Here is a 14,886-nt window from a genome sequence, read left to right on the forward strand (position 1 = left end):
CAGGTTATCCTGATCTACGTAGTGCATCTCCTCAGGTTAACTCGGTTACATTAGGCCAACCATTTTTGCCCAGTATGAACTCCCTGAATGTACATACAGTTCAGCACTTAGATCGACTTAACCCTCATTAGGGTTAAGTAGGCATGCCACACCACAAATCTTCATTCAATGTTGAAGTTAGTATATTACTAGAAGTTTGTAATGTTCCATTTCCCTATCACATTCTTTTTTGGGGAAATTTATCTTTATTTCTTTACAATCAGTTGTTATGTAATGAAAGCTTTTTAAATATGAAGTTTCTGTTGTGATTAAGATAACATAATTTTTAACCTGAGATTTCAGATGTCCCTGTTCAAACAGGACTAATGAGAAAGATAGCTTTTCTTTAGGACTGAAAACTCAGCACAACCCATCAAGCAGAAAACAATACCTACATTTGATTTTCCTTCTCTTAACTTTTCTATCTTAGCATATTTGTATTTGGTAGCCAATTGTACATACCTGTCTTTCCAATTTAGCTACTGCTTGAAGCACACAGACAAGAATCTTGGAAGAAAAAGGATTTTATTATCTGCAATCACTAGTCAAATGATATATTTTGCTTTTAAAACTCATGCTGGCAATTCTGATGAGGTCATTGCTTCTACAAGAAAAAAATCCCCAGCTATTTTTCATTCTCTAGCCATCTGAAGTGTGTCTTTGTTTATATCCTAGTTCCCTTATCTCCTAATCTTAGACCCTATAGTATAATGTACACTTGGAATTCCATCCAAGACTTACACCTACACCAGTTAATAGTGCAAGAGACAATGCAAGTCCTACTGATGCTGGTAATGCTACTGCATGCTTATCAGATTAGAAGATTGTCAATACCTGCTTCTTAACTCATCAGAAAGACTCAGAATGTGAATTACGTTGCATTAGTTGCAAAAGTGTTTGCCTTTTCAATTGTGGGGTCAAAATAAAACCTACAGACATTGTGCAAAATAAAGTGGTTTTCAACAAGACAATTTATTTAAATATTGACTGTGGAAGTGGACAAAACTGCAGAAAACTAACTTTTTTTTAATACTAATGTGTAAACATCTACAGGCTATCAGAATCATGAGCAGTGCAGTTTTATAAATAAATCAATCCCTGGCAATAACCCCATGACAAATTAATTCAAAATGTATTCATGTAGCTTTGTTTTGTGTACCTTCAGCTGGATGACAAACTATGTGGTGGATGGCTAACAAAGGTAAATACCCTAATGACTTTTGTTTGTGAAATCATAATGAATTTAGATTGCACCTCTCTGGGTAAATGCCAATTCCAATGTACTAACATTTTTCAGTACTCAAAAAAATACTGATGCTGACCAGAAGATTTTACAAGTTAGAATGAGATCTGAAAGTAAACACAAAACAAAAATGCCAGTATGATTTGAACATTCACTTCAGTACCAGAAACAGGTTATTTCAGAGAAAAGTAACAAAAGATAATTAGGGAACAGTAGGACAGTTAAAGAGGAATTAAAATCCTAATCCTACAGTCCCTTGAAATCAATGGGAGATTTGCCTTAAAAGGGACTGTACAATCCTGTTAAGTGTTAATTGGGTCATATGAGGTGCTAAACATTCTAACCATCATTGATTTCACTGCTGGTAGTGCTCCTTATCTCACAGGGTCAGCCCCCACAAAAGCTATTTATACAGAGCTAGGCAGCTTAAGGAATGACTAAGAAGCAAAAGGAATTTAGCCATAATCAAGCTTCATAACAATCTACAATATTATTAAAAAATCAATAACAGTTTTATATAACCTACTAGAGTAGCTTGCAGACAGATCACAAAAGAGTGAGCTATAGCTGATGCAGTACTAAGGCCAGCATATTACATCTGTTATCTTTTCCTACCTGCAATGCTCATAACAAATATGGTAAATCTGCCATTATTAATTCCTGCTTCTGAAAATTAATATTAATTCAGTGCTCCAGCTGGGGGGGAAAGTGTTACAATGGGACAAGGGTGTAGGTTGTAGCTGTGTTGGTCTAAAGATATAGGCAGACAAGGTTCTTTGCATAAATCTAGTATTTTTTATTAGACCAACTTAAATATTTGGAAAAATTCTTCTTAGCAAGCTTTTGGGTATAAATACCCTTTGCCAAGCTGAGGAAGCATCTGTGGTTGGTGTGTGTGCTCTTCCTGGATGGAATTCATTATAAGTGTCTTATAGGAATTCATTCCATCCAGGAAGAGCACACACCAACTGCAGACGCTTCCTCAGTCTGACAATGGGACAATGCATATAAAAACTTTCCCCCAACCAGAGATTACTGTGTCCATTCTCTTTATAAAAGCTTACCCTGGACTTCCTTCTCCTTACCTGTATCCATCCTTTCTACAAAAGAAATACAGTAAGGTAGATTGTGGAAAAGACAATTTAACAATTTTCGAATCTCAAATATGTGCATATCCTCATGATTCTTTTCTCTTCAGCTTTTCTAATTCTTTTGTTCAGTTTATTTTTTCATTCTATCCCTCACCTAAATATCCCTTCATTTTTTCCCTATATTATTATTTTTTTCTTTCTCTCTCTTTTTTTTTCTCTTATCCATTTTTCTCTCCTATTTGCATCTGGTCCTGGTCAATTTATAGTTCTCTTTCCTTGTCAGTTTTCCTTACCATGGCTTTCTGTCTCCTTATCTTATACACAACTTTATTCCTTATATTCCAGTCCCAGACTTCATGTTCTGAAAATTAACCAGGTCCTAATATGTTTATTTGTCCTAAGTCATTAATATAGCTAGCAAATAGTTTTTCTCTCTGCTACCATTGTCATGAGCAGTCCATTTGGTGGGTATTTAGAACCAGAGCATCTGGGCTAAGTACAGACAGTCAGACAGCCTGTAGCTGAATTGATTCAGTTTTTTTCAGGTTAGTCTAAGCTGAAGGGTTTGAACCAATAAGCAAATAAACACACATTCACTTCTGACTCAGAAAATGCCACCACATGCCTACAGTGGCTCAATCCAGAATCTGGCGGCTTCTAGAGCACAGCTGTCAGCCACTCCAAAGCTTTTCCCACCTCCCTGCTGGAGCAGAGGGGGCATGGCCAGGCCCCACACCATGCTCTGCCTGGGTTGGGGGGAAGGAGGGGGCAAGAGGGGGAAGGTAATAGCACCGAATTCATAAAAGCTTGAACAAAAATCATTCTTTCTCTGAAAAAACTATAAACTGAAAATTATAAACACAGCCTGGGAGGTGTGTTTGCTTACTTTTTCTGCTGCTCCTGAGGTCTCTTGGATTTGCAGTCAAGCGTTAAAGCAACAAGACTCCACAGGGTTGCTCACCATTTCCTCCGTCTTCTTCCAGGTGCCCCCGGGATTTGTAGTCCACAGTTGCAGGCCACATTAAGTTTTAGGAGGGCAGGGCAGCTCCGTACTCAGGGGAAGGTGAGTTTAATCCCCCGCCCTGGCTCCTAGACCACAGCCAGATTTGCCTGTGAGGGACAATGAGCCAGCCCTTACTTGGCTGGCTCATTACCACCCATGGGGCAGGGCAGGGCCAGTCCTGTTCTCTGGAGCAGACGGCACAGCCCTCGCCAGGGGTGGAAAGCATGCTGGGATGCTGGGGGACTCTGATTTAACTTTGAACTAGGAAGGAGTCTGGGATAGAAGTTTCATAAACTGGTTTGATTTCAATCAGTTAAGTCTGATACTACATTCAACCAGGTTTATCTTAAACCAGTTTCAGCCATTTTGAAACTGGTTTATGTGAATTGAATTCATGTTCTGTTACAGGTTTAAACCAGTTTGTGATCACTTAAACCGGTTTATGTGTAACTTCTGTCCCTAGCCCAGAGGTTCTGGCTGCTGACTTGGTGTGTGACATTAAGCAAGATGCTTTACTATGTCTCAATTTTTGCACCTGTCAAATTCAAAAAATGATACTTGTCCTTCTTTATTCGGTGTATTGTTATTTGAAAATGAAAAGCAGTATGCCATATTACCCACAGCTAGTTTGTGACTATGGCCTTTGTAGAAAATAAAATACTGCACAGAAAGTAAAACACTGTGCCTACAAAGTGTAAAGCTTGTGTTAACTGGAATGGAAATGGAATTTTAAATATATATTTTTCATTTAAAAATCTCAGTTTAAATTCTGACAAAAATATGATGGAAACTTGCTTATAGGTGACTGTTACACTTGTCAAGGACAGCCTTTCTGAAGGATGCCAAGCATTCAAGAGTTCAGTATTAAAAATGCTTCCACTGATTGAAGGCTTTTAGGGTTCTAGTGTATTGAGGTGACCGTCCATACATTTCCTGTATGTAGTAATCTGAGCAGTTAGGAAGTTTTCTGCTTCATGCGTTTCACCTTGTCTCTACCTCCTGGACATGCTAGTAATTCAAAACTTTAAAAATAAGTATATGGTCTTGTTGGTGCATGATGATAAATGCTTCTTACCTTTAAACTTTAAGACCAATCTTCTCTTATGTTTGTGTTCAAAATTGTGCTTTAATTTAAGCACCTCTGCCGCCATTTTTCAGCACAGGGACAATGATATACTTGATGCTCTGGGCACTTTAGAGAGGCTTTCAGAGCTACTCTAATTAAAGTGCTTTCCCACCACCTCCCAGGACACATGTAAGAATGCCCTTACTGCTTTCCCTAACAGTATACAGACATTTGCCAGAATTTGGTAAGTGGCACCTATTACTTTCACCATGCAAGGCATATTTTTATACATAATAGATATTTCAATTGTGTCGGTGTGAAGCAGACTTCTATTAGTTTATGAAACTTCTAATCATTGCTAATTGTTATTTTTTGATAAACCCAATGGCTGATATAGTTTATAAATTAAATTTTGAATTTAGACATTTATCAAAAGAACAATTGATGAATACTAGGAATAAATTCATCTTTCTATTCCTGTAAGAAGACCATTTCAGTAATGATCCCTTTTAACCCTTAGCTAGCATGATGTAATCTAATTAATTAATGAATTAGCTGAATGAGTTCATTAAATAATAATGCAGACAGCAAAGGGAAACCTCTTTAGAAGTGCCTACAGTCATTCCACTGGAGTCAATTGCAGTTCTACTGCTGACCTCAGTGGAAGCAAAATTGAGCACTACTGAAGTGCAGAGAGCATTCATGACAGGTCAACTACTAACCCAGGAGGAGCAAAGCATAAAGATCAAATGTAAACCATACAGCTGCTCAGGCTGGCTACACTCAACAAACAAATTAAAGTATCATGTGAGATTCCATTAATAGCCTCCATTTTGTAGAAACAAAAAGAGTTTTGATTTGTTTTGTTTTACCCCAAGAAAAATATCAACAGTTTTCACAGCTAGGCCTGTGGCCTATCCCATTGGCTCAAGGGATACAGACTATGCACAGACCTAACTTAGCAACTCTCCTACCTATTCTACCTTAACCTCTTGGGGGGCGGGGGGAGAGTCTTTAAGAGCTACCTAGTCTGTGTAGTTCTTTGTTTTCAAACATTTGGGGGGTTTAATTATTTTAAGGGCAAAATTGTAGCTCAGATGGCTGGAACTGACAGTAACTGTGGCACGTTTTCAGTTCTATTTGTGAGTTTGTGGTTAAGGGTTTCTACAGATCCCCAGCTGCAGCAGCTAACTTGACAATCAAATGACACAGGAGATGCACAAGGGGTTGGTGAAGGAGCACAAGCAACACAGCAAAGAGGGTTGGGGCCAAAGTGACATGGTGAGGAAGCACATGCTCCCCCAAGATTTCTGTGCCCACAGCAGGGTTCAGGGATGCAGTGGTGCTGGACCAGCTCTAGGTAGAAGCCACTGCTGTGGCCCTGTGGGTGTGACCATGGCCTGCCAAAGTGAGGTGTGACTGTGGTGGTGGTGCAGACCTGTCCCTCCTGGTGCTTCTGGGCATACTGGGGGCACCTCACTATGGTGGCACAGCACTCCCACCCATGACAGGTCCTGCCCACTGGGCCATGGCGGTGGCTCCTGCCTGGAGCTGGTCTGGCCCACCTACAGCCCAGCACCCCACTGTGGGCTCATAAATCTTGAGGAACACATGACCCCACCCCACAGTTACATTACCTGTGCTCCTTCCACTCTCTGCCCGCCCCCACACATTACCTGTACCCACACCCTCCCCTTCCCTACACCTCCACCCCATCCCCATGCACTGTGGGGGCTGAGGACAGGGGCACATGTCCATCATCTTAGCCCCACCCCCCACAAAGAAATAAAAGTTGGCACCTGTGTCTTTAACAGTATTTCTAAGCTATTTCTTTGGTCTAAAACCTCTACTGAAATGCTTAGGAACAGTGAAAACAACACAACAGGACAAGCAAGCCAAGCTTAGCCCTATGCAGAACACTCAGTTTAAGATTCTCTCCACCAGCAGAGAATATCCAAGTGAAGATGAGGAGGTGCTCTATTTGTAACTGTCATCAGAAGCCTAGTAAGTACCTATTTTTATAATGTGTCATGAGACAATGCAGCAGTGTCAGCAGTGTCATATGTCAAGTATCTATTCTTACAATGTGTCATGAAGCAATGCAGACTACCACAGGGATTCACTCAAAGGGTTAGAATGAAGTTTTCCATGCCCCACCACTTGGAAGAGGGGAAAATTTATATGTAAGGAGCCAACTCACAGCTAGCAATTCAGTATCATGAATCCCATCCTTTCTGCAGAACTGAACATCTACACTTGGTGAAGACTGTATATAAAAAAACAAACAAAAAGGAAAATGATAATTGCTTTGGCTAATAATGGCACACTATTGTTATCTAAAATGTAAAGTACTTGCTTAGTCATATTACATTAGCGAATTGAGATCAGTTAGAGTAGGAGTATGCATCTGTGTATAGTTTCAAATTACCTCTTATTAACATTAGTTCTGACAAATTATTTGAATATTGTATGAGGCAGTTAATACAAAATACTTAACACTGTGTGTACAATATATAATAATTAACTGATAACATGAAGCAAAACTTACAATTAGTCTCCATTTACCTGTTTAGAAAGAAACACTCTCAGAAACATGTATTTTAATTCCCATGCACCCAGGGAAATGCTTATGAGTGAAATATAGTAATGCTAATGGAAGCACCAGGGATCAGAGTGATGATATAGTCCTCTGAAATTATTTTGTATATAAAATCTATTACCATAATTCTAACTCTTATTCACAATCAACTATGTATTAAATACAGGGTTTATTATGTTTTCCTTAGTCACATAGTACCCTGTTTTTCAGAGTCCTACTGAATTCTATGGAACTACTCAAAAGTAATGCACCCTTCAGTGTGACTGGGTGTGACATCAAGCTGATGCATAGTACTACTGATTACTGATTGCTTGTGTAGTATGATATTCTTTTTGATGTGGTGGGCCTGATTCTCCACTTACTTATCTATTTTTTTCCTGCATAATCACTTTAAAAAAAATCTAAAACACATTTTAGATTTTAGCTAATCTCTATGTTGAAAGTCAATCAGCAAGTTCAGAGAAACTATATTTTGGCCTCATTACTTTTAGCATATAAGAGAAACATCTACTACAGTAGTCAATGAAAGACATCAAGGGAAGATGTATTAAATTTATTATTTAATCAGATTAGTTTTTCTCAGGTAGGAAAATTTTTCTTTTTTAGAAGGTAGACCAGGCAACTTCAGTCTAAAAACTGCTATTGCCATGCACAAAGTGTTGTTTTTTTCTAATTTGCTCTTTAGAAATGCTAATAAATCAAGTTGTCTGTATGACACTTTTGTGCCCAAACCTGCAAACACTCATGCATTTGATTAATTTAAGAGATTGCTTTGCATGATCATGGTTTTATTGCTTTGTGCTTCAGTTTACACATGTGTAAAATGAATTTAGAACAAACTGGCTTATGTGGTGGCATAATTAATGTTTGCAAAGGGCTTTCAGAGCCTCAGATAAAGTGTGCTATATTTTCCCTGAGTATTATAATTAATCAGAAGGTCTTATGGTCCTTGTTGCCATTGTATGATGTGTAGGAGAAAGCTGTTGAGAAAGTGGTTGCTCTCCCACTTAGCCACTGATCAATATGATAAATTGCAAATTATTTCTCTCCTGCTCAGAGCACTGTGAATGCCCTTGTTAGGTCAAAAAGGTTATGTATCTTTCTTCACACCAGGTTTAAATTTCCATGTTACTTGTGGTAAACCAGTCATCTGAAGGCAGTAAAGCCTGATATTATGAATATGTGAACAGTCAGATATTGGAGCTTCATTTTACAATTAAAAGAAATATAGAGTGAAAAATAGCAACTTGCTTTGTTTAGTAAACATATTAAGAGCTGCTTCTTTTAGAGGGAACCACTCATTCTTATGCACAATGGTATCACATACAAAATGGATTGTGGGAGTTTCTGCCTCAAGAATTCAGGCACGAATGTAAATTATTTGCAAGTGAATGAGATCTCAAATAAACTGCACTATTTACATTTATAAATTCTGATCAGTTGTTTCTCTCTCTCTGCACTGGAACATGTGTCATATCTGGGGCTTTTGAGTCCTAACATAATAATGTTTAATATATGGTTTATTAGACAGTAGTGTTCTCTTTTCTTTTTGTTATGCATTTTGGCGAAAGTGTGTTTGTTGTCGATGTGAAATTATTTTTTTATCTGAAACTTTTATTTTAATCCTTTGATACTCTTAAGTGACTCAGTAGGCTTGACACAACTTGCACCGTGTTCTTCAGGGATGTAGTTTACCCGCAGTCGCAAAAGAATGTCTGTTAGCATAAGGAACATCACTCCATAGCCTTTACAGTATAGAAATCCCTTGTGAGGCAAACAAGTCCTTAAATACCAGAAGTTACGTCTATACTGCTACTGAACCCCACCAAACATGTACATTAAAAAGCACTTCACTCTAAGTGCCCCTAGAAGCATTCCTGAGCTTCAGAACCTGAAACGGAGCCTCCTTTTAACCCATCAATCTCTCTAGTGCTCAACACTCGCCCAAGCACTGAATTATTCATCACAGAATAATCTCACTCCTAGTTCCTAACTTTCTTTTACCTGTCTCTAGTGCTGGTAATTAGGGCCAAGCACAGCAGGGAAGGCAAATAGCAAGTGGACAATGGCTAAAGGGCTCTGCTAGAAGTAGAGAATCAGGAAGTTGCTCCTAGCAGAGTCCTAGGAATTAAGTTCTCTCTTCTTCATGTCTCCTTCTGGTTTTTGTACTTGTACCTGCACTGGCAACAAAGTAATGTAGACAGGTGATGGAAATGTAGGGTTCAAGTTCTTACATGAGATTAACCCTGAAGACCTCCCCAACATAGAGATGCACCTTTAGGGTGTAAAGCAAAGGTAGATAGTACCTAAAGATTCAGCTAGCTATTTAAAACCCCACTGGACCCATATATACATTTTAAGAAGATTTGAAATTTGACCCTTTAACTATAGAACATTTTTAAAAATGTGCATATGCACTGTAAATAATTATAAGAATAAACTTGTCCTCTCCCTTTTTGTCCTAATCCTGCCGTTACTCTGGAAATGTCCTTATCTCAGTATTTAACAGCTTAACCATTGCCTTTGTACACTTGTATGTGTGTATAGGAAAATGAAAAACTGTACTCAGGGCTAACCTGAAATCCTAGTATTCGTTAGCTTACACACTACAGTGCTGAACTGGAGAGCTGATAACCAAGCTAGCAAGAGAAAATTAGGTTTTTAGCACCTGATCTTTTCCCATAAAATTCAATAGAAAGAGGCTTTTAAATGGATAACTTTTCAAACATAGTAGCTGTTAAGACATTGTCTTGATAAAATGCCTGCTCCATTGAAGTTAATGGCAAATTTATTTCAATGGAGGCTTTGTCATATAGCTGAACAGTTCTTTCTCCAAATGGACTGTTGTTTAAAGGAAAGTACCAAGTCAAAAGGCAAACACATTTCAACAATTGGAACAATTTAAGATTAAATGAAAACTTACATAGCCATTTACACAGTGCTTAGTTAGTTTGTGGAACTCCTTGCCACAGGTGACTGTAGAGGCAGATAGCATAGCGAGGTTCAGAAAGGGGCTAGACAACTTCATAATTAATAGCTCTATGAAAAGCTATTAAACAGAATAGTCAGATATGTTTCCTTTAGCATCGCTAAACCAATGAAGGTGGAGGCCAGGCAGGATAATGAACAGAGAATAGGATCACTCTAGATATATTGATTCAATGCTCTCCCCCTAAAAGATGCACTTCTGCCATGCTTAGAGGTAGGGTTATTTGTTATACAGAAGAACAGTGGGCCTAGACCCACCAAGAGAACTACAAGGGAAGTCCTTAATCAGGAAGGCCGATAGAAGCATAACAATTGATTACTGGGGCCAATAAAAGAGAAAACAGGGATGGGAGTGGTGATCATGTTAATGACAAAGATTCTGAGTGGGGACACTGAACAGAGCACACCACCCAGAACCCACTGCTCCTTAGATGTGTCCAAGGTATCAAGTGCATGTCCCCCAGTGAAACTCTGCCCAGAGATGTGTACAGAGGAGTGACAGGTGAATGGATCCACAGTCACCCAGGTTCCCTTTGACCAGAGCCTTCTTTCTGGTCTGGTTAATGATGAGTTTGGCCAGAGCTAGGAGGAAGTTGACCAAGAGGTGCCAGGACTTGGTGGGACCATGGATTGGGGAATGGGAAAAGAAAGGGTGTGGGGAGAAATGCAGCCATGACCTGAGGAGGTGGTATAAAAGCTGCAACTCAGCATATTCAACGTAGGCATGTACCAGGGTTTCCCTCTTCTGAGAAAACAGGGTAGTGTCAGTGAAGTATGCCAGACATAGAGCTATGGAGATGGCTCCACACAGTTATACCACATAGCATGTCATACTACATAGCAACTGTGATCCTGCAGGGTGCCATGGGTTTCACACACCACCCAAGCCTAGGACATAGTGGCTTCACAATACCCCAGCCCCAGGGGTCCATGCACCCCTGAGCTTTAGAGATTGTAGCCCATGATCTCACAGGCCCAGGGGTTTCATGCTGGGCATGGTGCACCCTTTTGGGTTGGGAGTCCTGTCAGCTGATGAGGCATCAGTCCTGAGTCAGGGGCTGTAAAGCTGCTGAGGGATTCCTAGAAGAACAAACTGGCAAACTGACAGAGTAAAAACTGGACCTGACCTGGGCAGGGAGACAAACTCCTGCCAGCTGAAACTATGTGAGAGAAAGCAGTGCTGGAAAGGTATCCAGAAGAGCTGGAAGAGAGCCAGCAATGTGGGGGGAAGGGTTTGTTTTGTAGCAGCTAGAGACCCAAGGTGGGGTTGTGCTTAAGCTGGCAACCAGCTCATTGATGTTTTGTTTTCTTTTTCCGTCGGCAGTTTCGGGGTGGTTTGGAGGCCACAGGGGATGCCTGGGAGATATATATATAATGCTTTGTTTCCTGCAAAGAGCACAGGAGTAAGGTAGCAACCTTTCATGGGCCAGGGGCTCAGTAAATGAGATCAGAGTAATATATACAAGGTTTGGGTTCATGAAATCCATGTGCAGACTTTGGGGATAGCCTCCCTAATTAGCAGATAGATAACATTGAGGTGTGGCCAGCAAAAGAGTGAAAGGGTGATATTCTGGGAGACTGGACTGGGGCAGGACTAAATCAGATACCAGGCAGCACTACAGTGGCCTGGGAGAAGATCCTGTGACATATTTGTCCTTCATTATGATACTATTTAGACTGATTTTAGCTGTATTTATTTAAGACTGGGACTTAATGCTACAGCCTCCTCCAATGATGATGACACATAAATCATTAGAAAGATTTTGTCTTTTTTGATTCTTCATTTCTCAGTTCCTTCAGAAGCTTGTCTTCTAAAACTTGATTTGACACCATTTTTATAAAGGCAGACATAAAAAAGACCTGTTATTCATAATGGCTGAAATGATAGAACTGCAATGCTGCTATGGTTGTATCATTTCAGATTACTTAAACACGACATCAGGGAAACAAAAGGAAACTTCAGCAGAACTTGTCTCTAAAACTGAGCCTTCCATTTGTGCTTTAATGAATGCTTTGCAATGTATTGAGTTTTTTGAAGATCTTTACCATATGAAACTCCTACAATATGATTTTTTTAAATCAAAAACACTTCTTATCTTTTAAGTCTTTCTCAGTCGATGCAAATGTAAAATGTGCAATTTAAGCATAAATCCAAATATTGCACTTTTTCAGTTTTGTGGATTCCTATTATAAATGCAAGGCTGGCCATGTTTCCATTTCAAGCTGTGGTTGAGGGCCCTAGCATAGTTTGCTTTCAGAAATGGGAACAATTGTTAAATTCATTGCTTGATTGTAACAGAACTGTAGCACTTTAAAAGGAAAAAGTCCCTTTGTTCTGCAGCTGAAGAGAATAGCCCTTTGTCTTACAGAAACAAGTTACAGCTCTTCCACTTGTGGGTGATTCTGGGGCACATTTTCAGCTATGAAGCTTGGAAAAGTGAGTGAAGCCTGAAGTTCAAGAGTGATAAATGGCACTGAATGACCAAAGCTCCCTGGGACTGTATGGTCAGAGCAATGTGCTCTGCTCTGCATGGGGCACAGAGCTGGAACAGAAAATGAGCTTTAGCCATACTTCATCCTCCCTGCCCTGGCATAATGACATTTTCTAATGGAGGGAGGTATAGTTTTAGAAGAAAGAGGCTAGTCATCACAAAAGGAAAAGAAAGAAAGAATTAGTGAAGAATCCTATCTGTACAGACATAGCAAGGGAAAACACAGATCAGCTCTAATACTCACTACCACAACAACATAGTCGCTTATTGTTACTGAAGTAAAAAGATCTATACTGATTTGTTTCTTGGCATTCTGGTAATCTTACACATTACCAAGTGGCTCCTCAGGGTCTCTCTTGCGAGGCAGGATTTATGAGGCATACTTAAAAGCTTGCCTGAATGTTCATGGGAGGGAGAGGAAGGTTATACTGCAGCTGTTGTTGGATTAAGTGGCTGCACCTCATAAAAGCTTGAAGGGGCAGAGTGCTGTGGCTCTGGGGAGTGGCCTCTACTGTCAGCTGAGTAAATGTAGAAGACTGAAGGAAGTTCAAACAGCACTTCCACCTTTATAGTCAAGAAATAAATAGGTAGACATTAAAAAGGTAAACGTATTTTATAGTGGCTCGTTCTGGAGCATTTGACATATTTCATAGTTTTCAGGTAACTCAGGCAAAGTGCCTAATTATGGAAATGGAGACAAAAATTGAGGAGTACTGCATATCAAAAAATAATGAAACGTATATTTTTTAAATGAGAAAGTACCAGCCACAGAGTACTATTGTGCAAAGAGAGTCAATAGACATAGAGTAAAAATCTCAACAGGGAACCAGAGAAACTGAAGGGATTAGTGAAAAACAAATCAGTTGTCATGTGCTATCACAGTAAACAAAACTAAGTTGCCCATGGATGCTATCAGAAAAATGATACTGATGCAGCTATATTATAGCAAATACAGTCAAAATCAGAATGCAGTCATGCATCCTAACCAAAACTGAATGTCAGTATACTTGAAAAGAGATGAGAGAAACCGTAAGTCACTTAATGCCATAGCTGCAAAAAGTCCTTGCAACACACTTGCTGCACCCCAGAATAAGGATTTTTTTTTCACCTATGAACATATGATTTGCAAACTAAGTAGAAACGTGAAAGAGGTTTTTTTGGTTGCAAGCGCACATTCAGTATAAATGCAATCATATTTTTAAAAAAATACTTGTCTGGTTTCATATGAAATGTGTTAGCCAGAGCTATAGCAGAAAATGGTTAATGCTACTAGCCCTGGCTGGCTTTAAAAACACATTCCAAGCCCCTGTTTTCAATTCCCACTTGAGACGCTTGGTACTTTCAGTATTTAGTATTCCCAATATTAGATAGGACTCTTTCTAAAGACATCAGAATGGTGAGTCCTAAGGTTTACAGAAAAAAAAGCAATATGCTGAAAGGGATACATGATGAGGCTTTAAGGCATAAAACCTACAGAAGAGATGGAGACATTTCATACGAGTGTTCATACGTGAATGCTGACATTAGGGAAGCTGTTGAGATCTGTAAATTATACTGAAAATATAGCCCAGGTTAAACAGAAGAAGTAATCTTAATACTACATACAAATGGAGAAAAATATTCATAGATTTATTTATCTTGTTCTAGGCTTTTGTATTCATTTTCTGTTATAGATTTATTAGAAAATACTACACAAACTGGTGTCTAATCTTTTTTTGTTGGCATGATCTGCCTAACCTAGTGATGTCTGGTAAAGGACTACAGTTGTATAAGAGATCAAACAGTTTGCAATGAAATTGGGGTTTACGCATGTAATTTCTAATTCTTGTTCCAATTGTGGGGGTATAAGAGGTGTCGAAACAATAAAGCACTCACTGACAAAGGCTGTTCCATTTTTAATACTGTTAAATTACAGAATAAAACCTGCTGACTTAACACTTAACAGAAAACCGAAAACAAGACAGCCTGTAATGTTATTATCTGACATCTGACACACCAGAAGTATAGAGAGCTAGATAAAACTGTAAATGCTTTGGAGTCCTAGGAGGTACCACCACTTAAAAAGATGAAGTATGTATCTAGGATGGAAATCAATCCACAGATGGGTTCCAAAAGATCTCTAGGGTTTTATGCAGTTGCCATACCAGATAGACACGTTAAGAAGAAATCAGTGACAGCTTCTGAAGGGAAGGAAATAAGTGCCACATTATGTCTGTGAAAATCTTAAACAGGCAGCTGTCACAGCATATTAAGATTCCAGATGAGCCTCAGGACATGGTACTGTCAAAGCAAATGGACTTAACACCTTCTGACAAGAGTAGAACTGATATCTCAAGGAACACCTGCAAACCCAATTGACAGTGCA

This window comes from Crocodylus siamensis, chromosome 7 (genome assembly GCF_052110815.1).
Source record: "Crocodylus siamensis isolate JL-2025a chromosome 7, ASM5211081v1, whole genome shotgun sequence".
In the NCBI taxonomy this organism is placed as follows: Eukaryota; Metazoa; Chordata; order Crocodylia; family Crocodylidae; genus Crocodylus; species Crocodylus siamensis.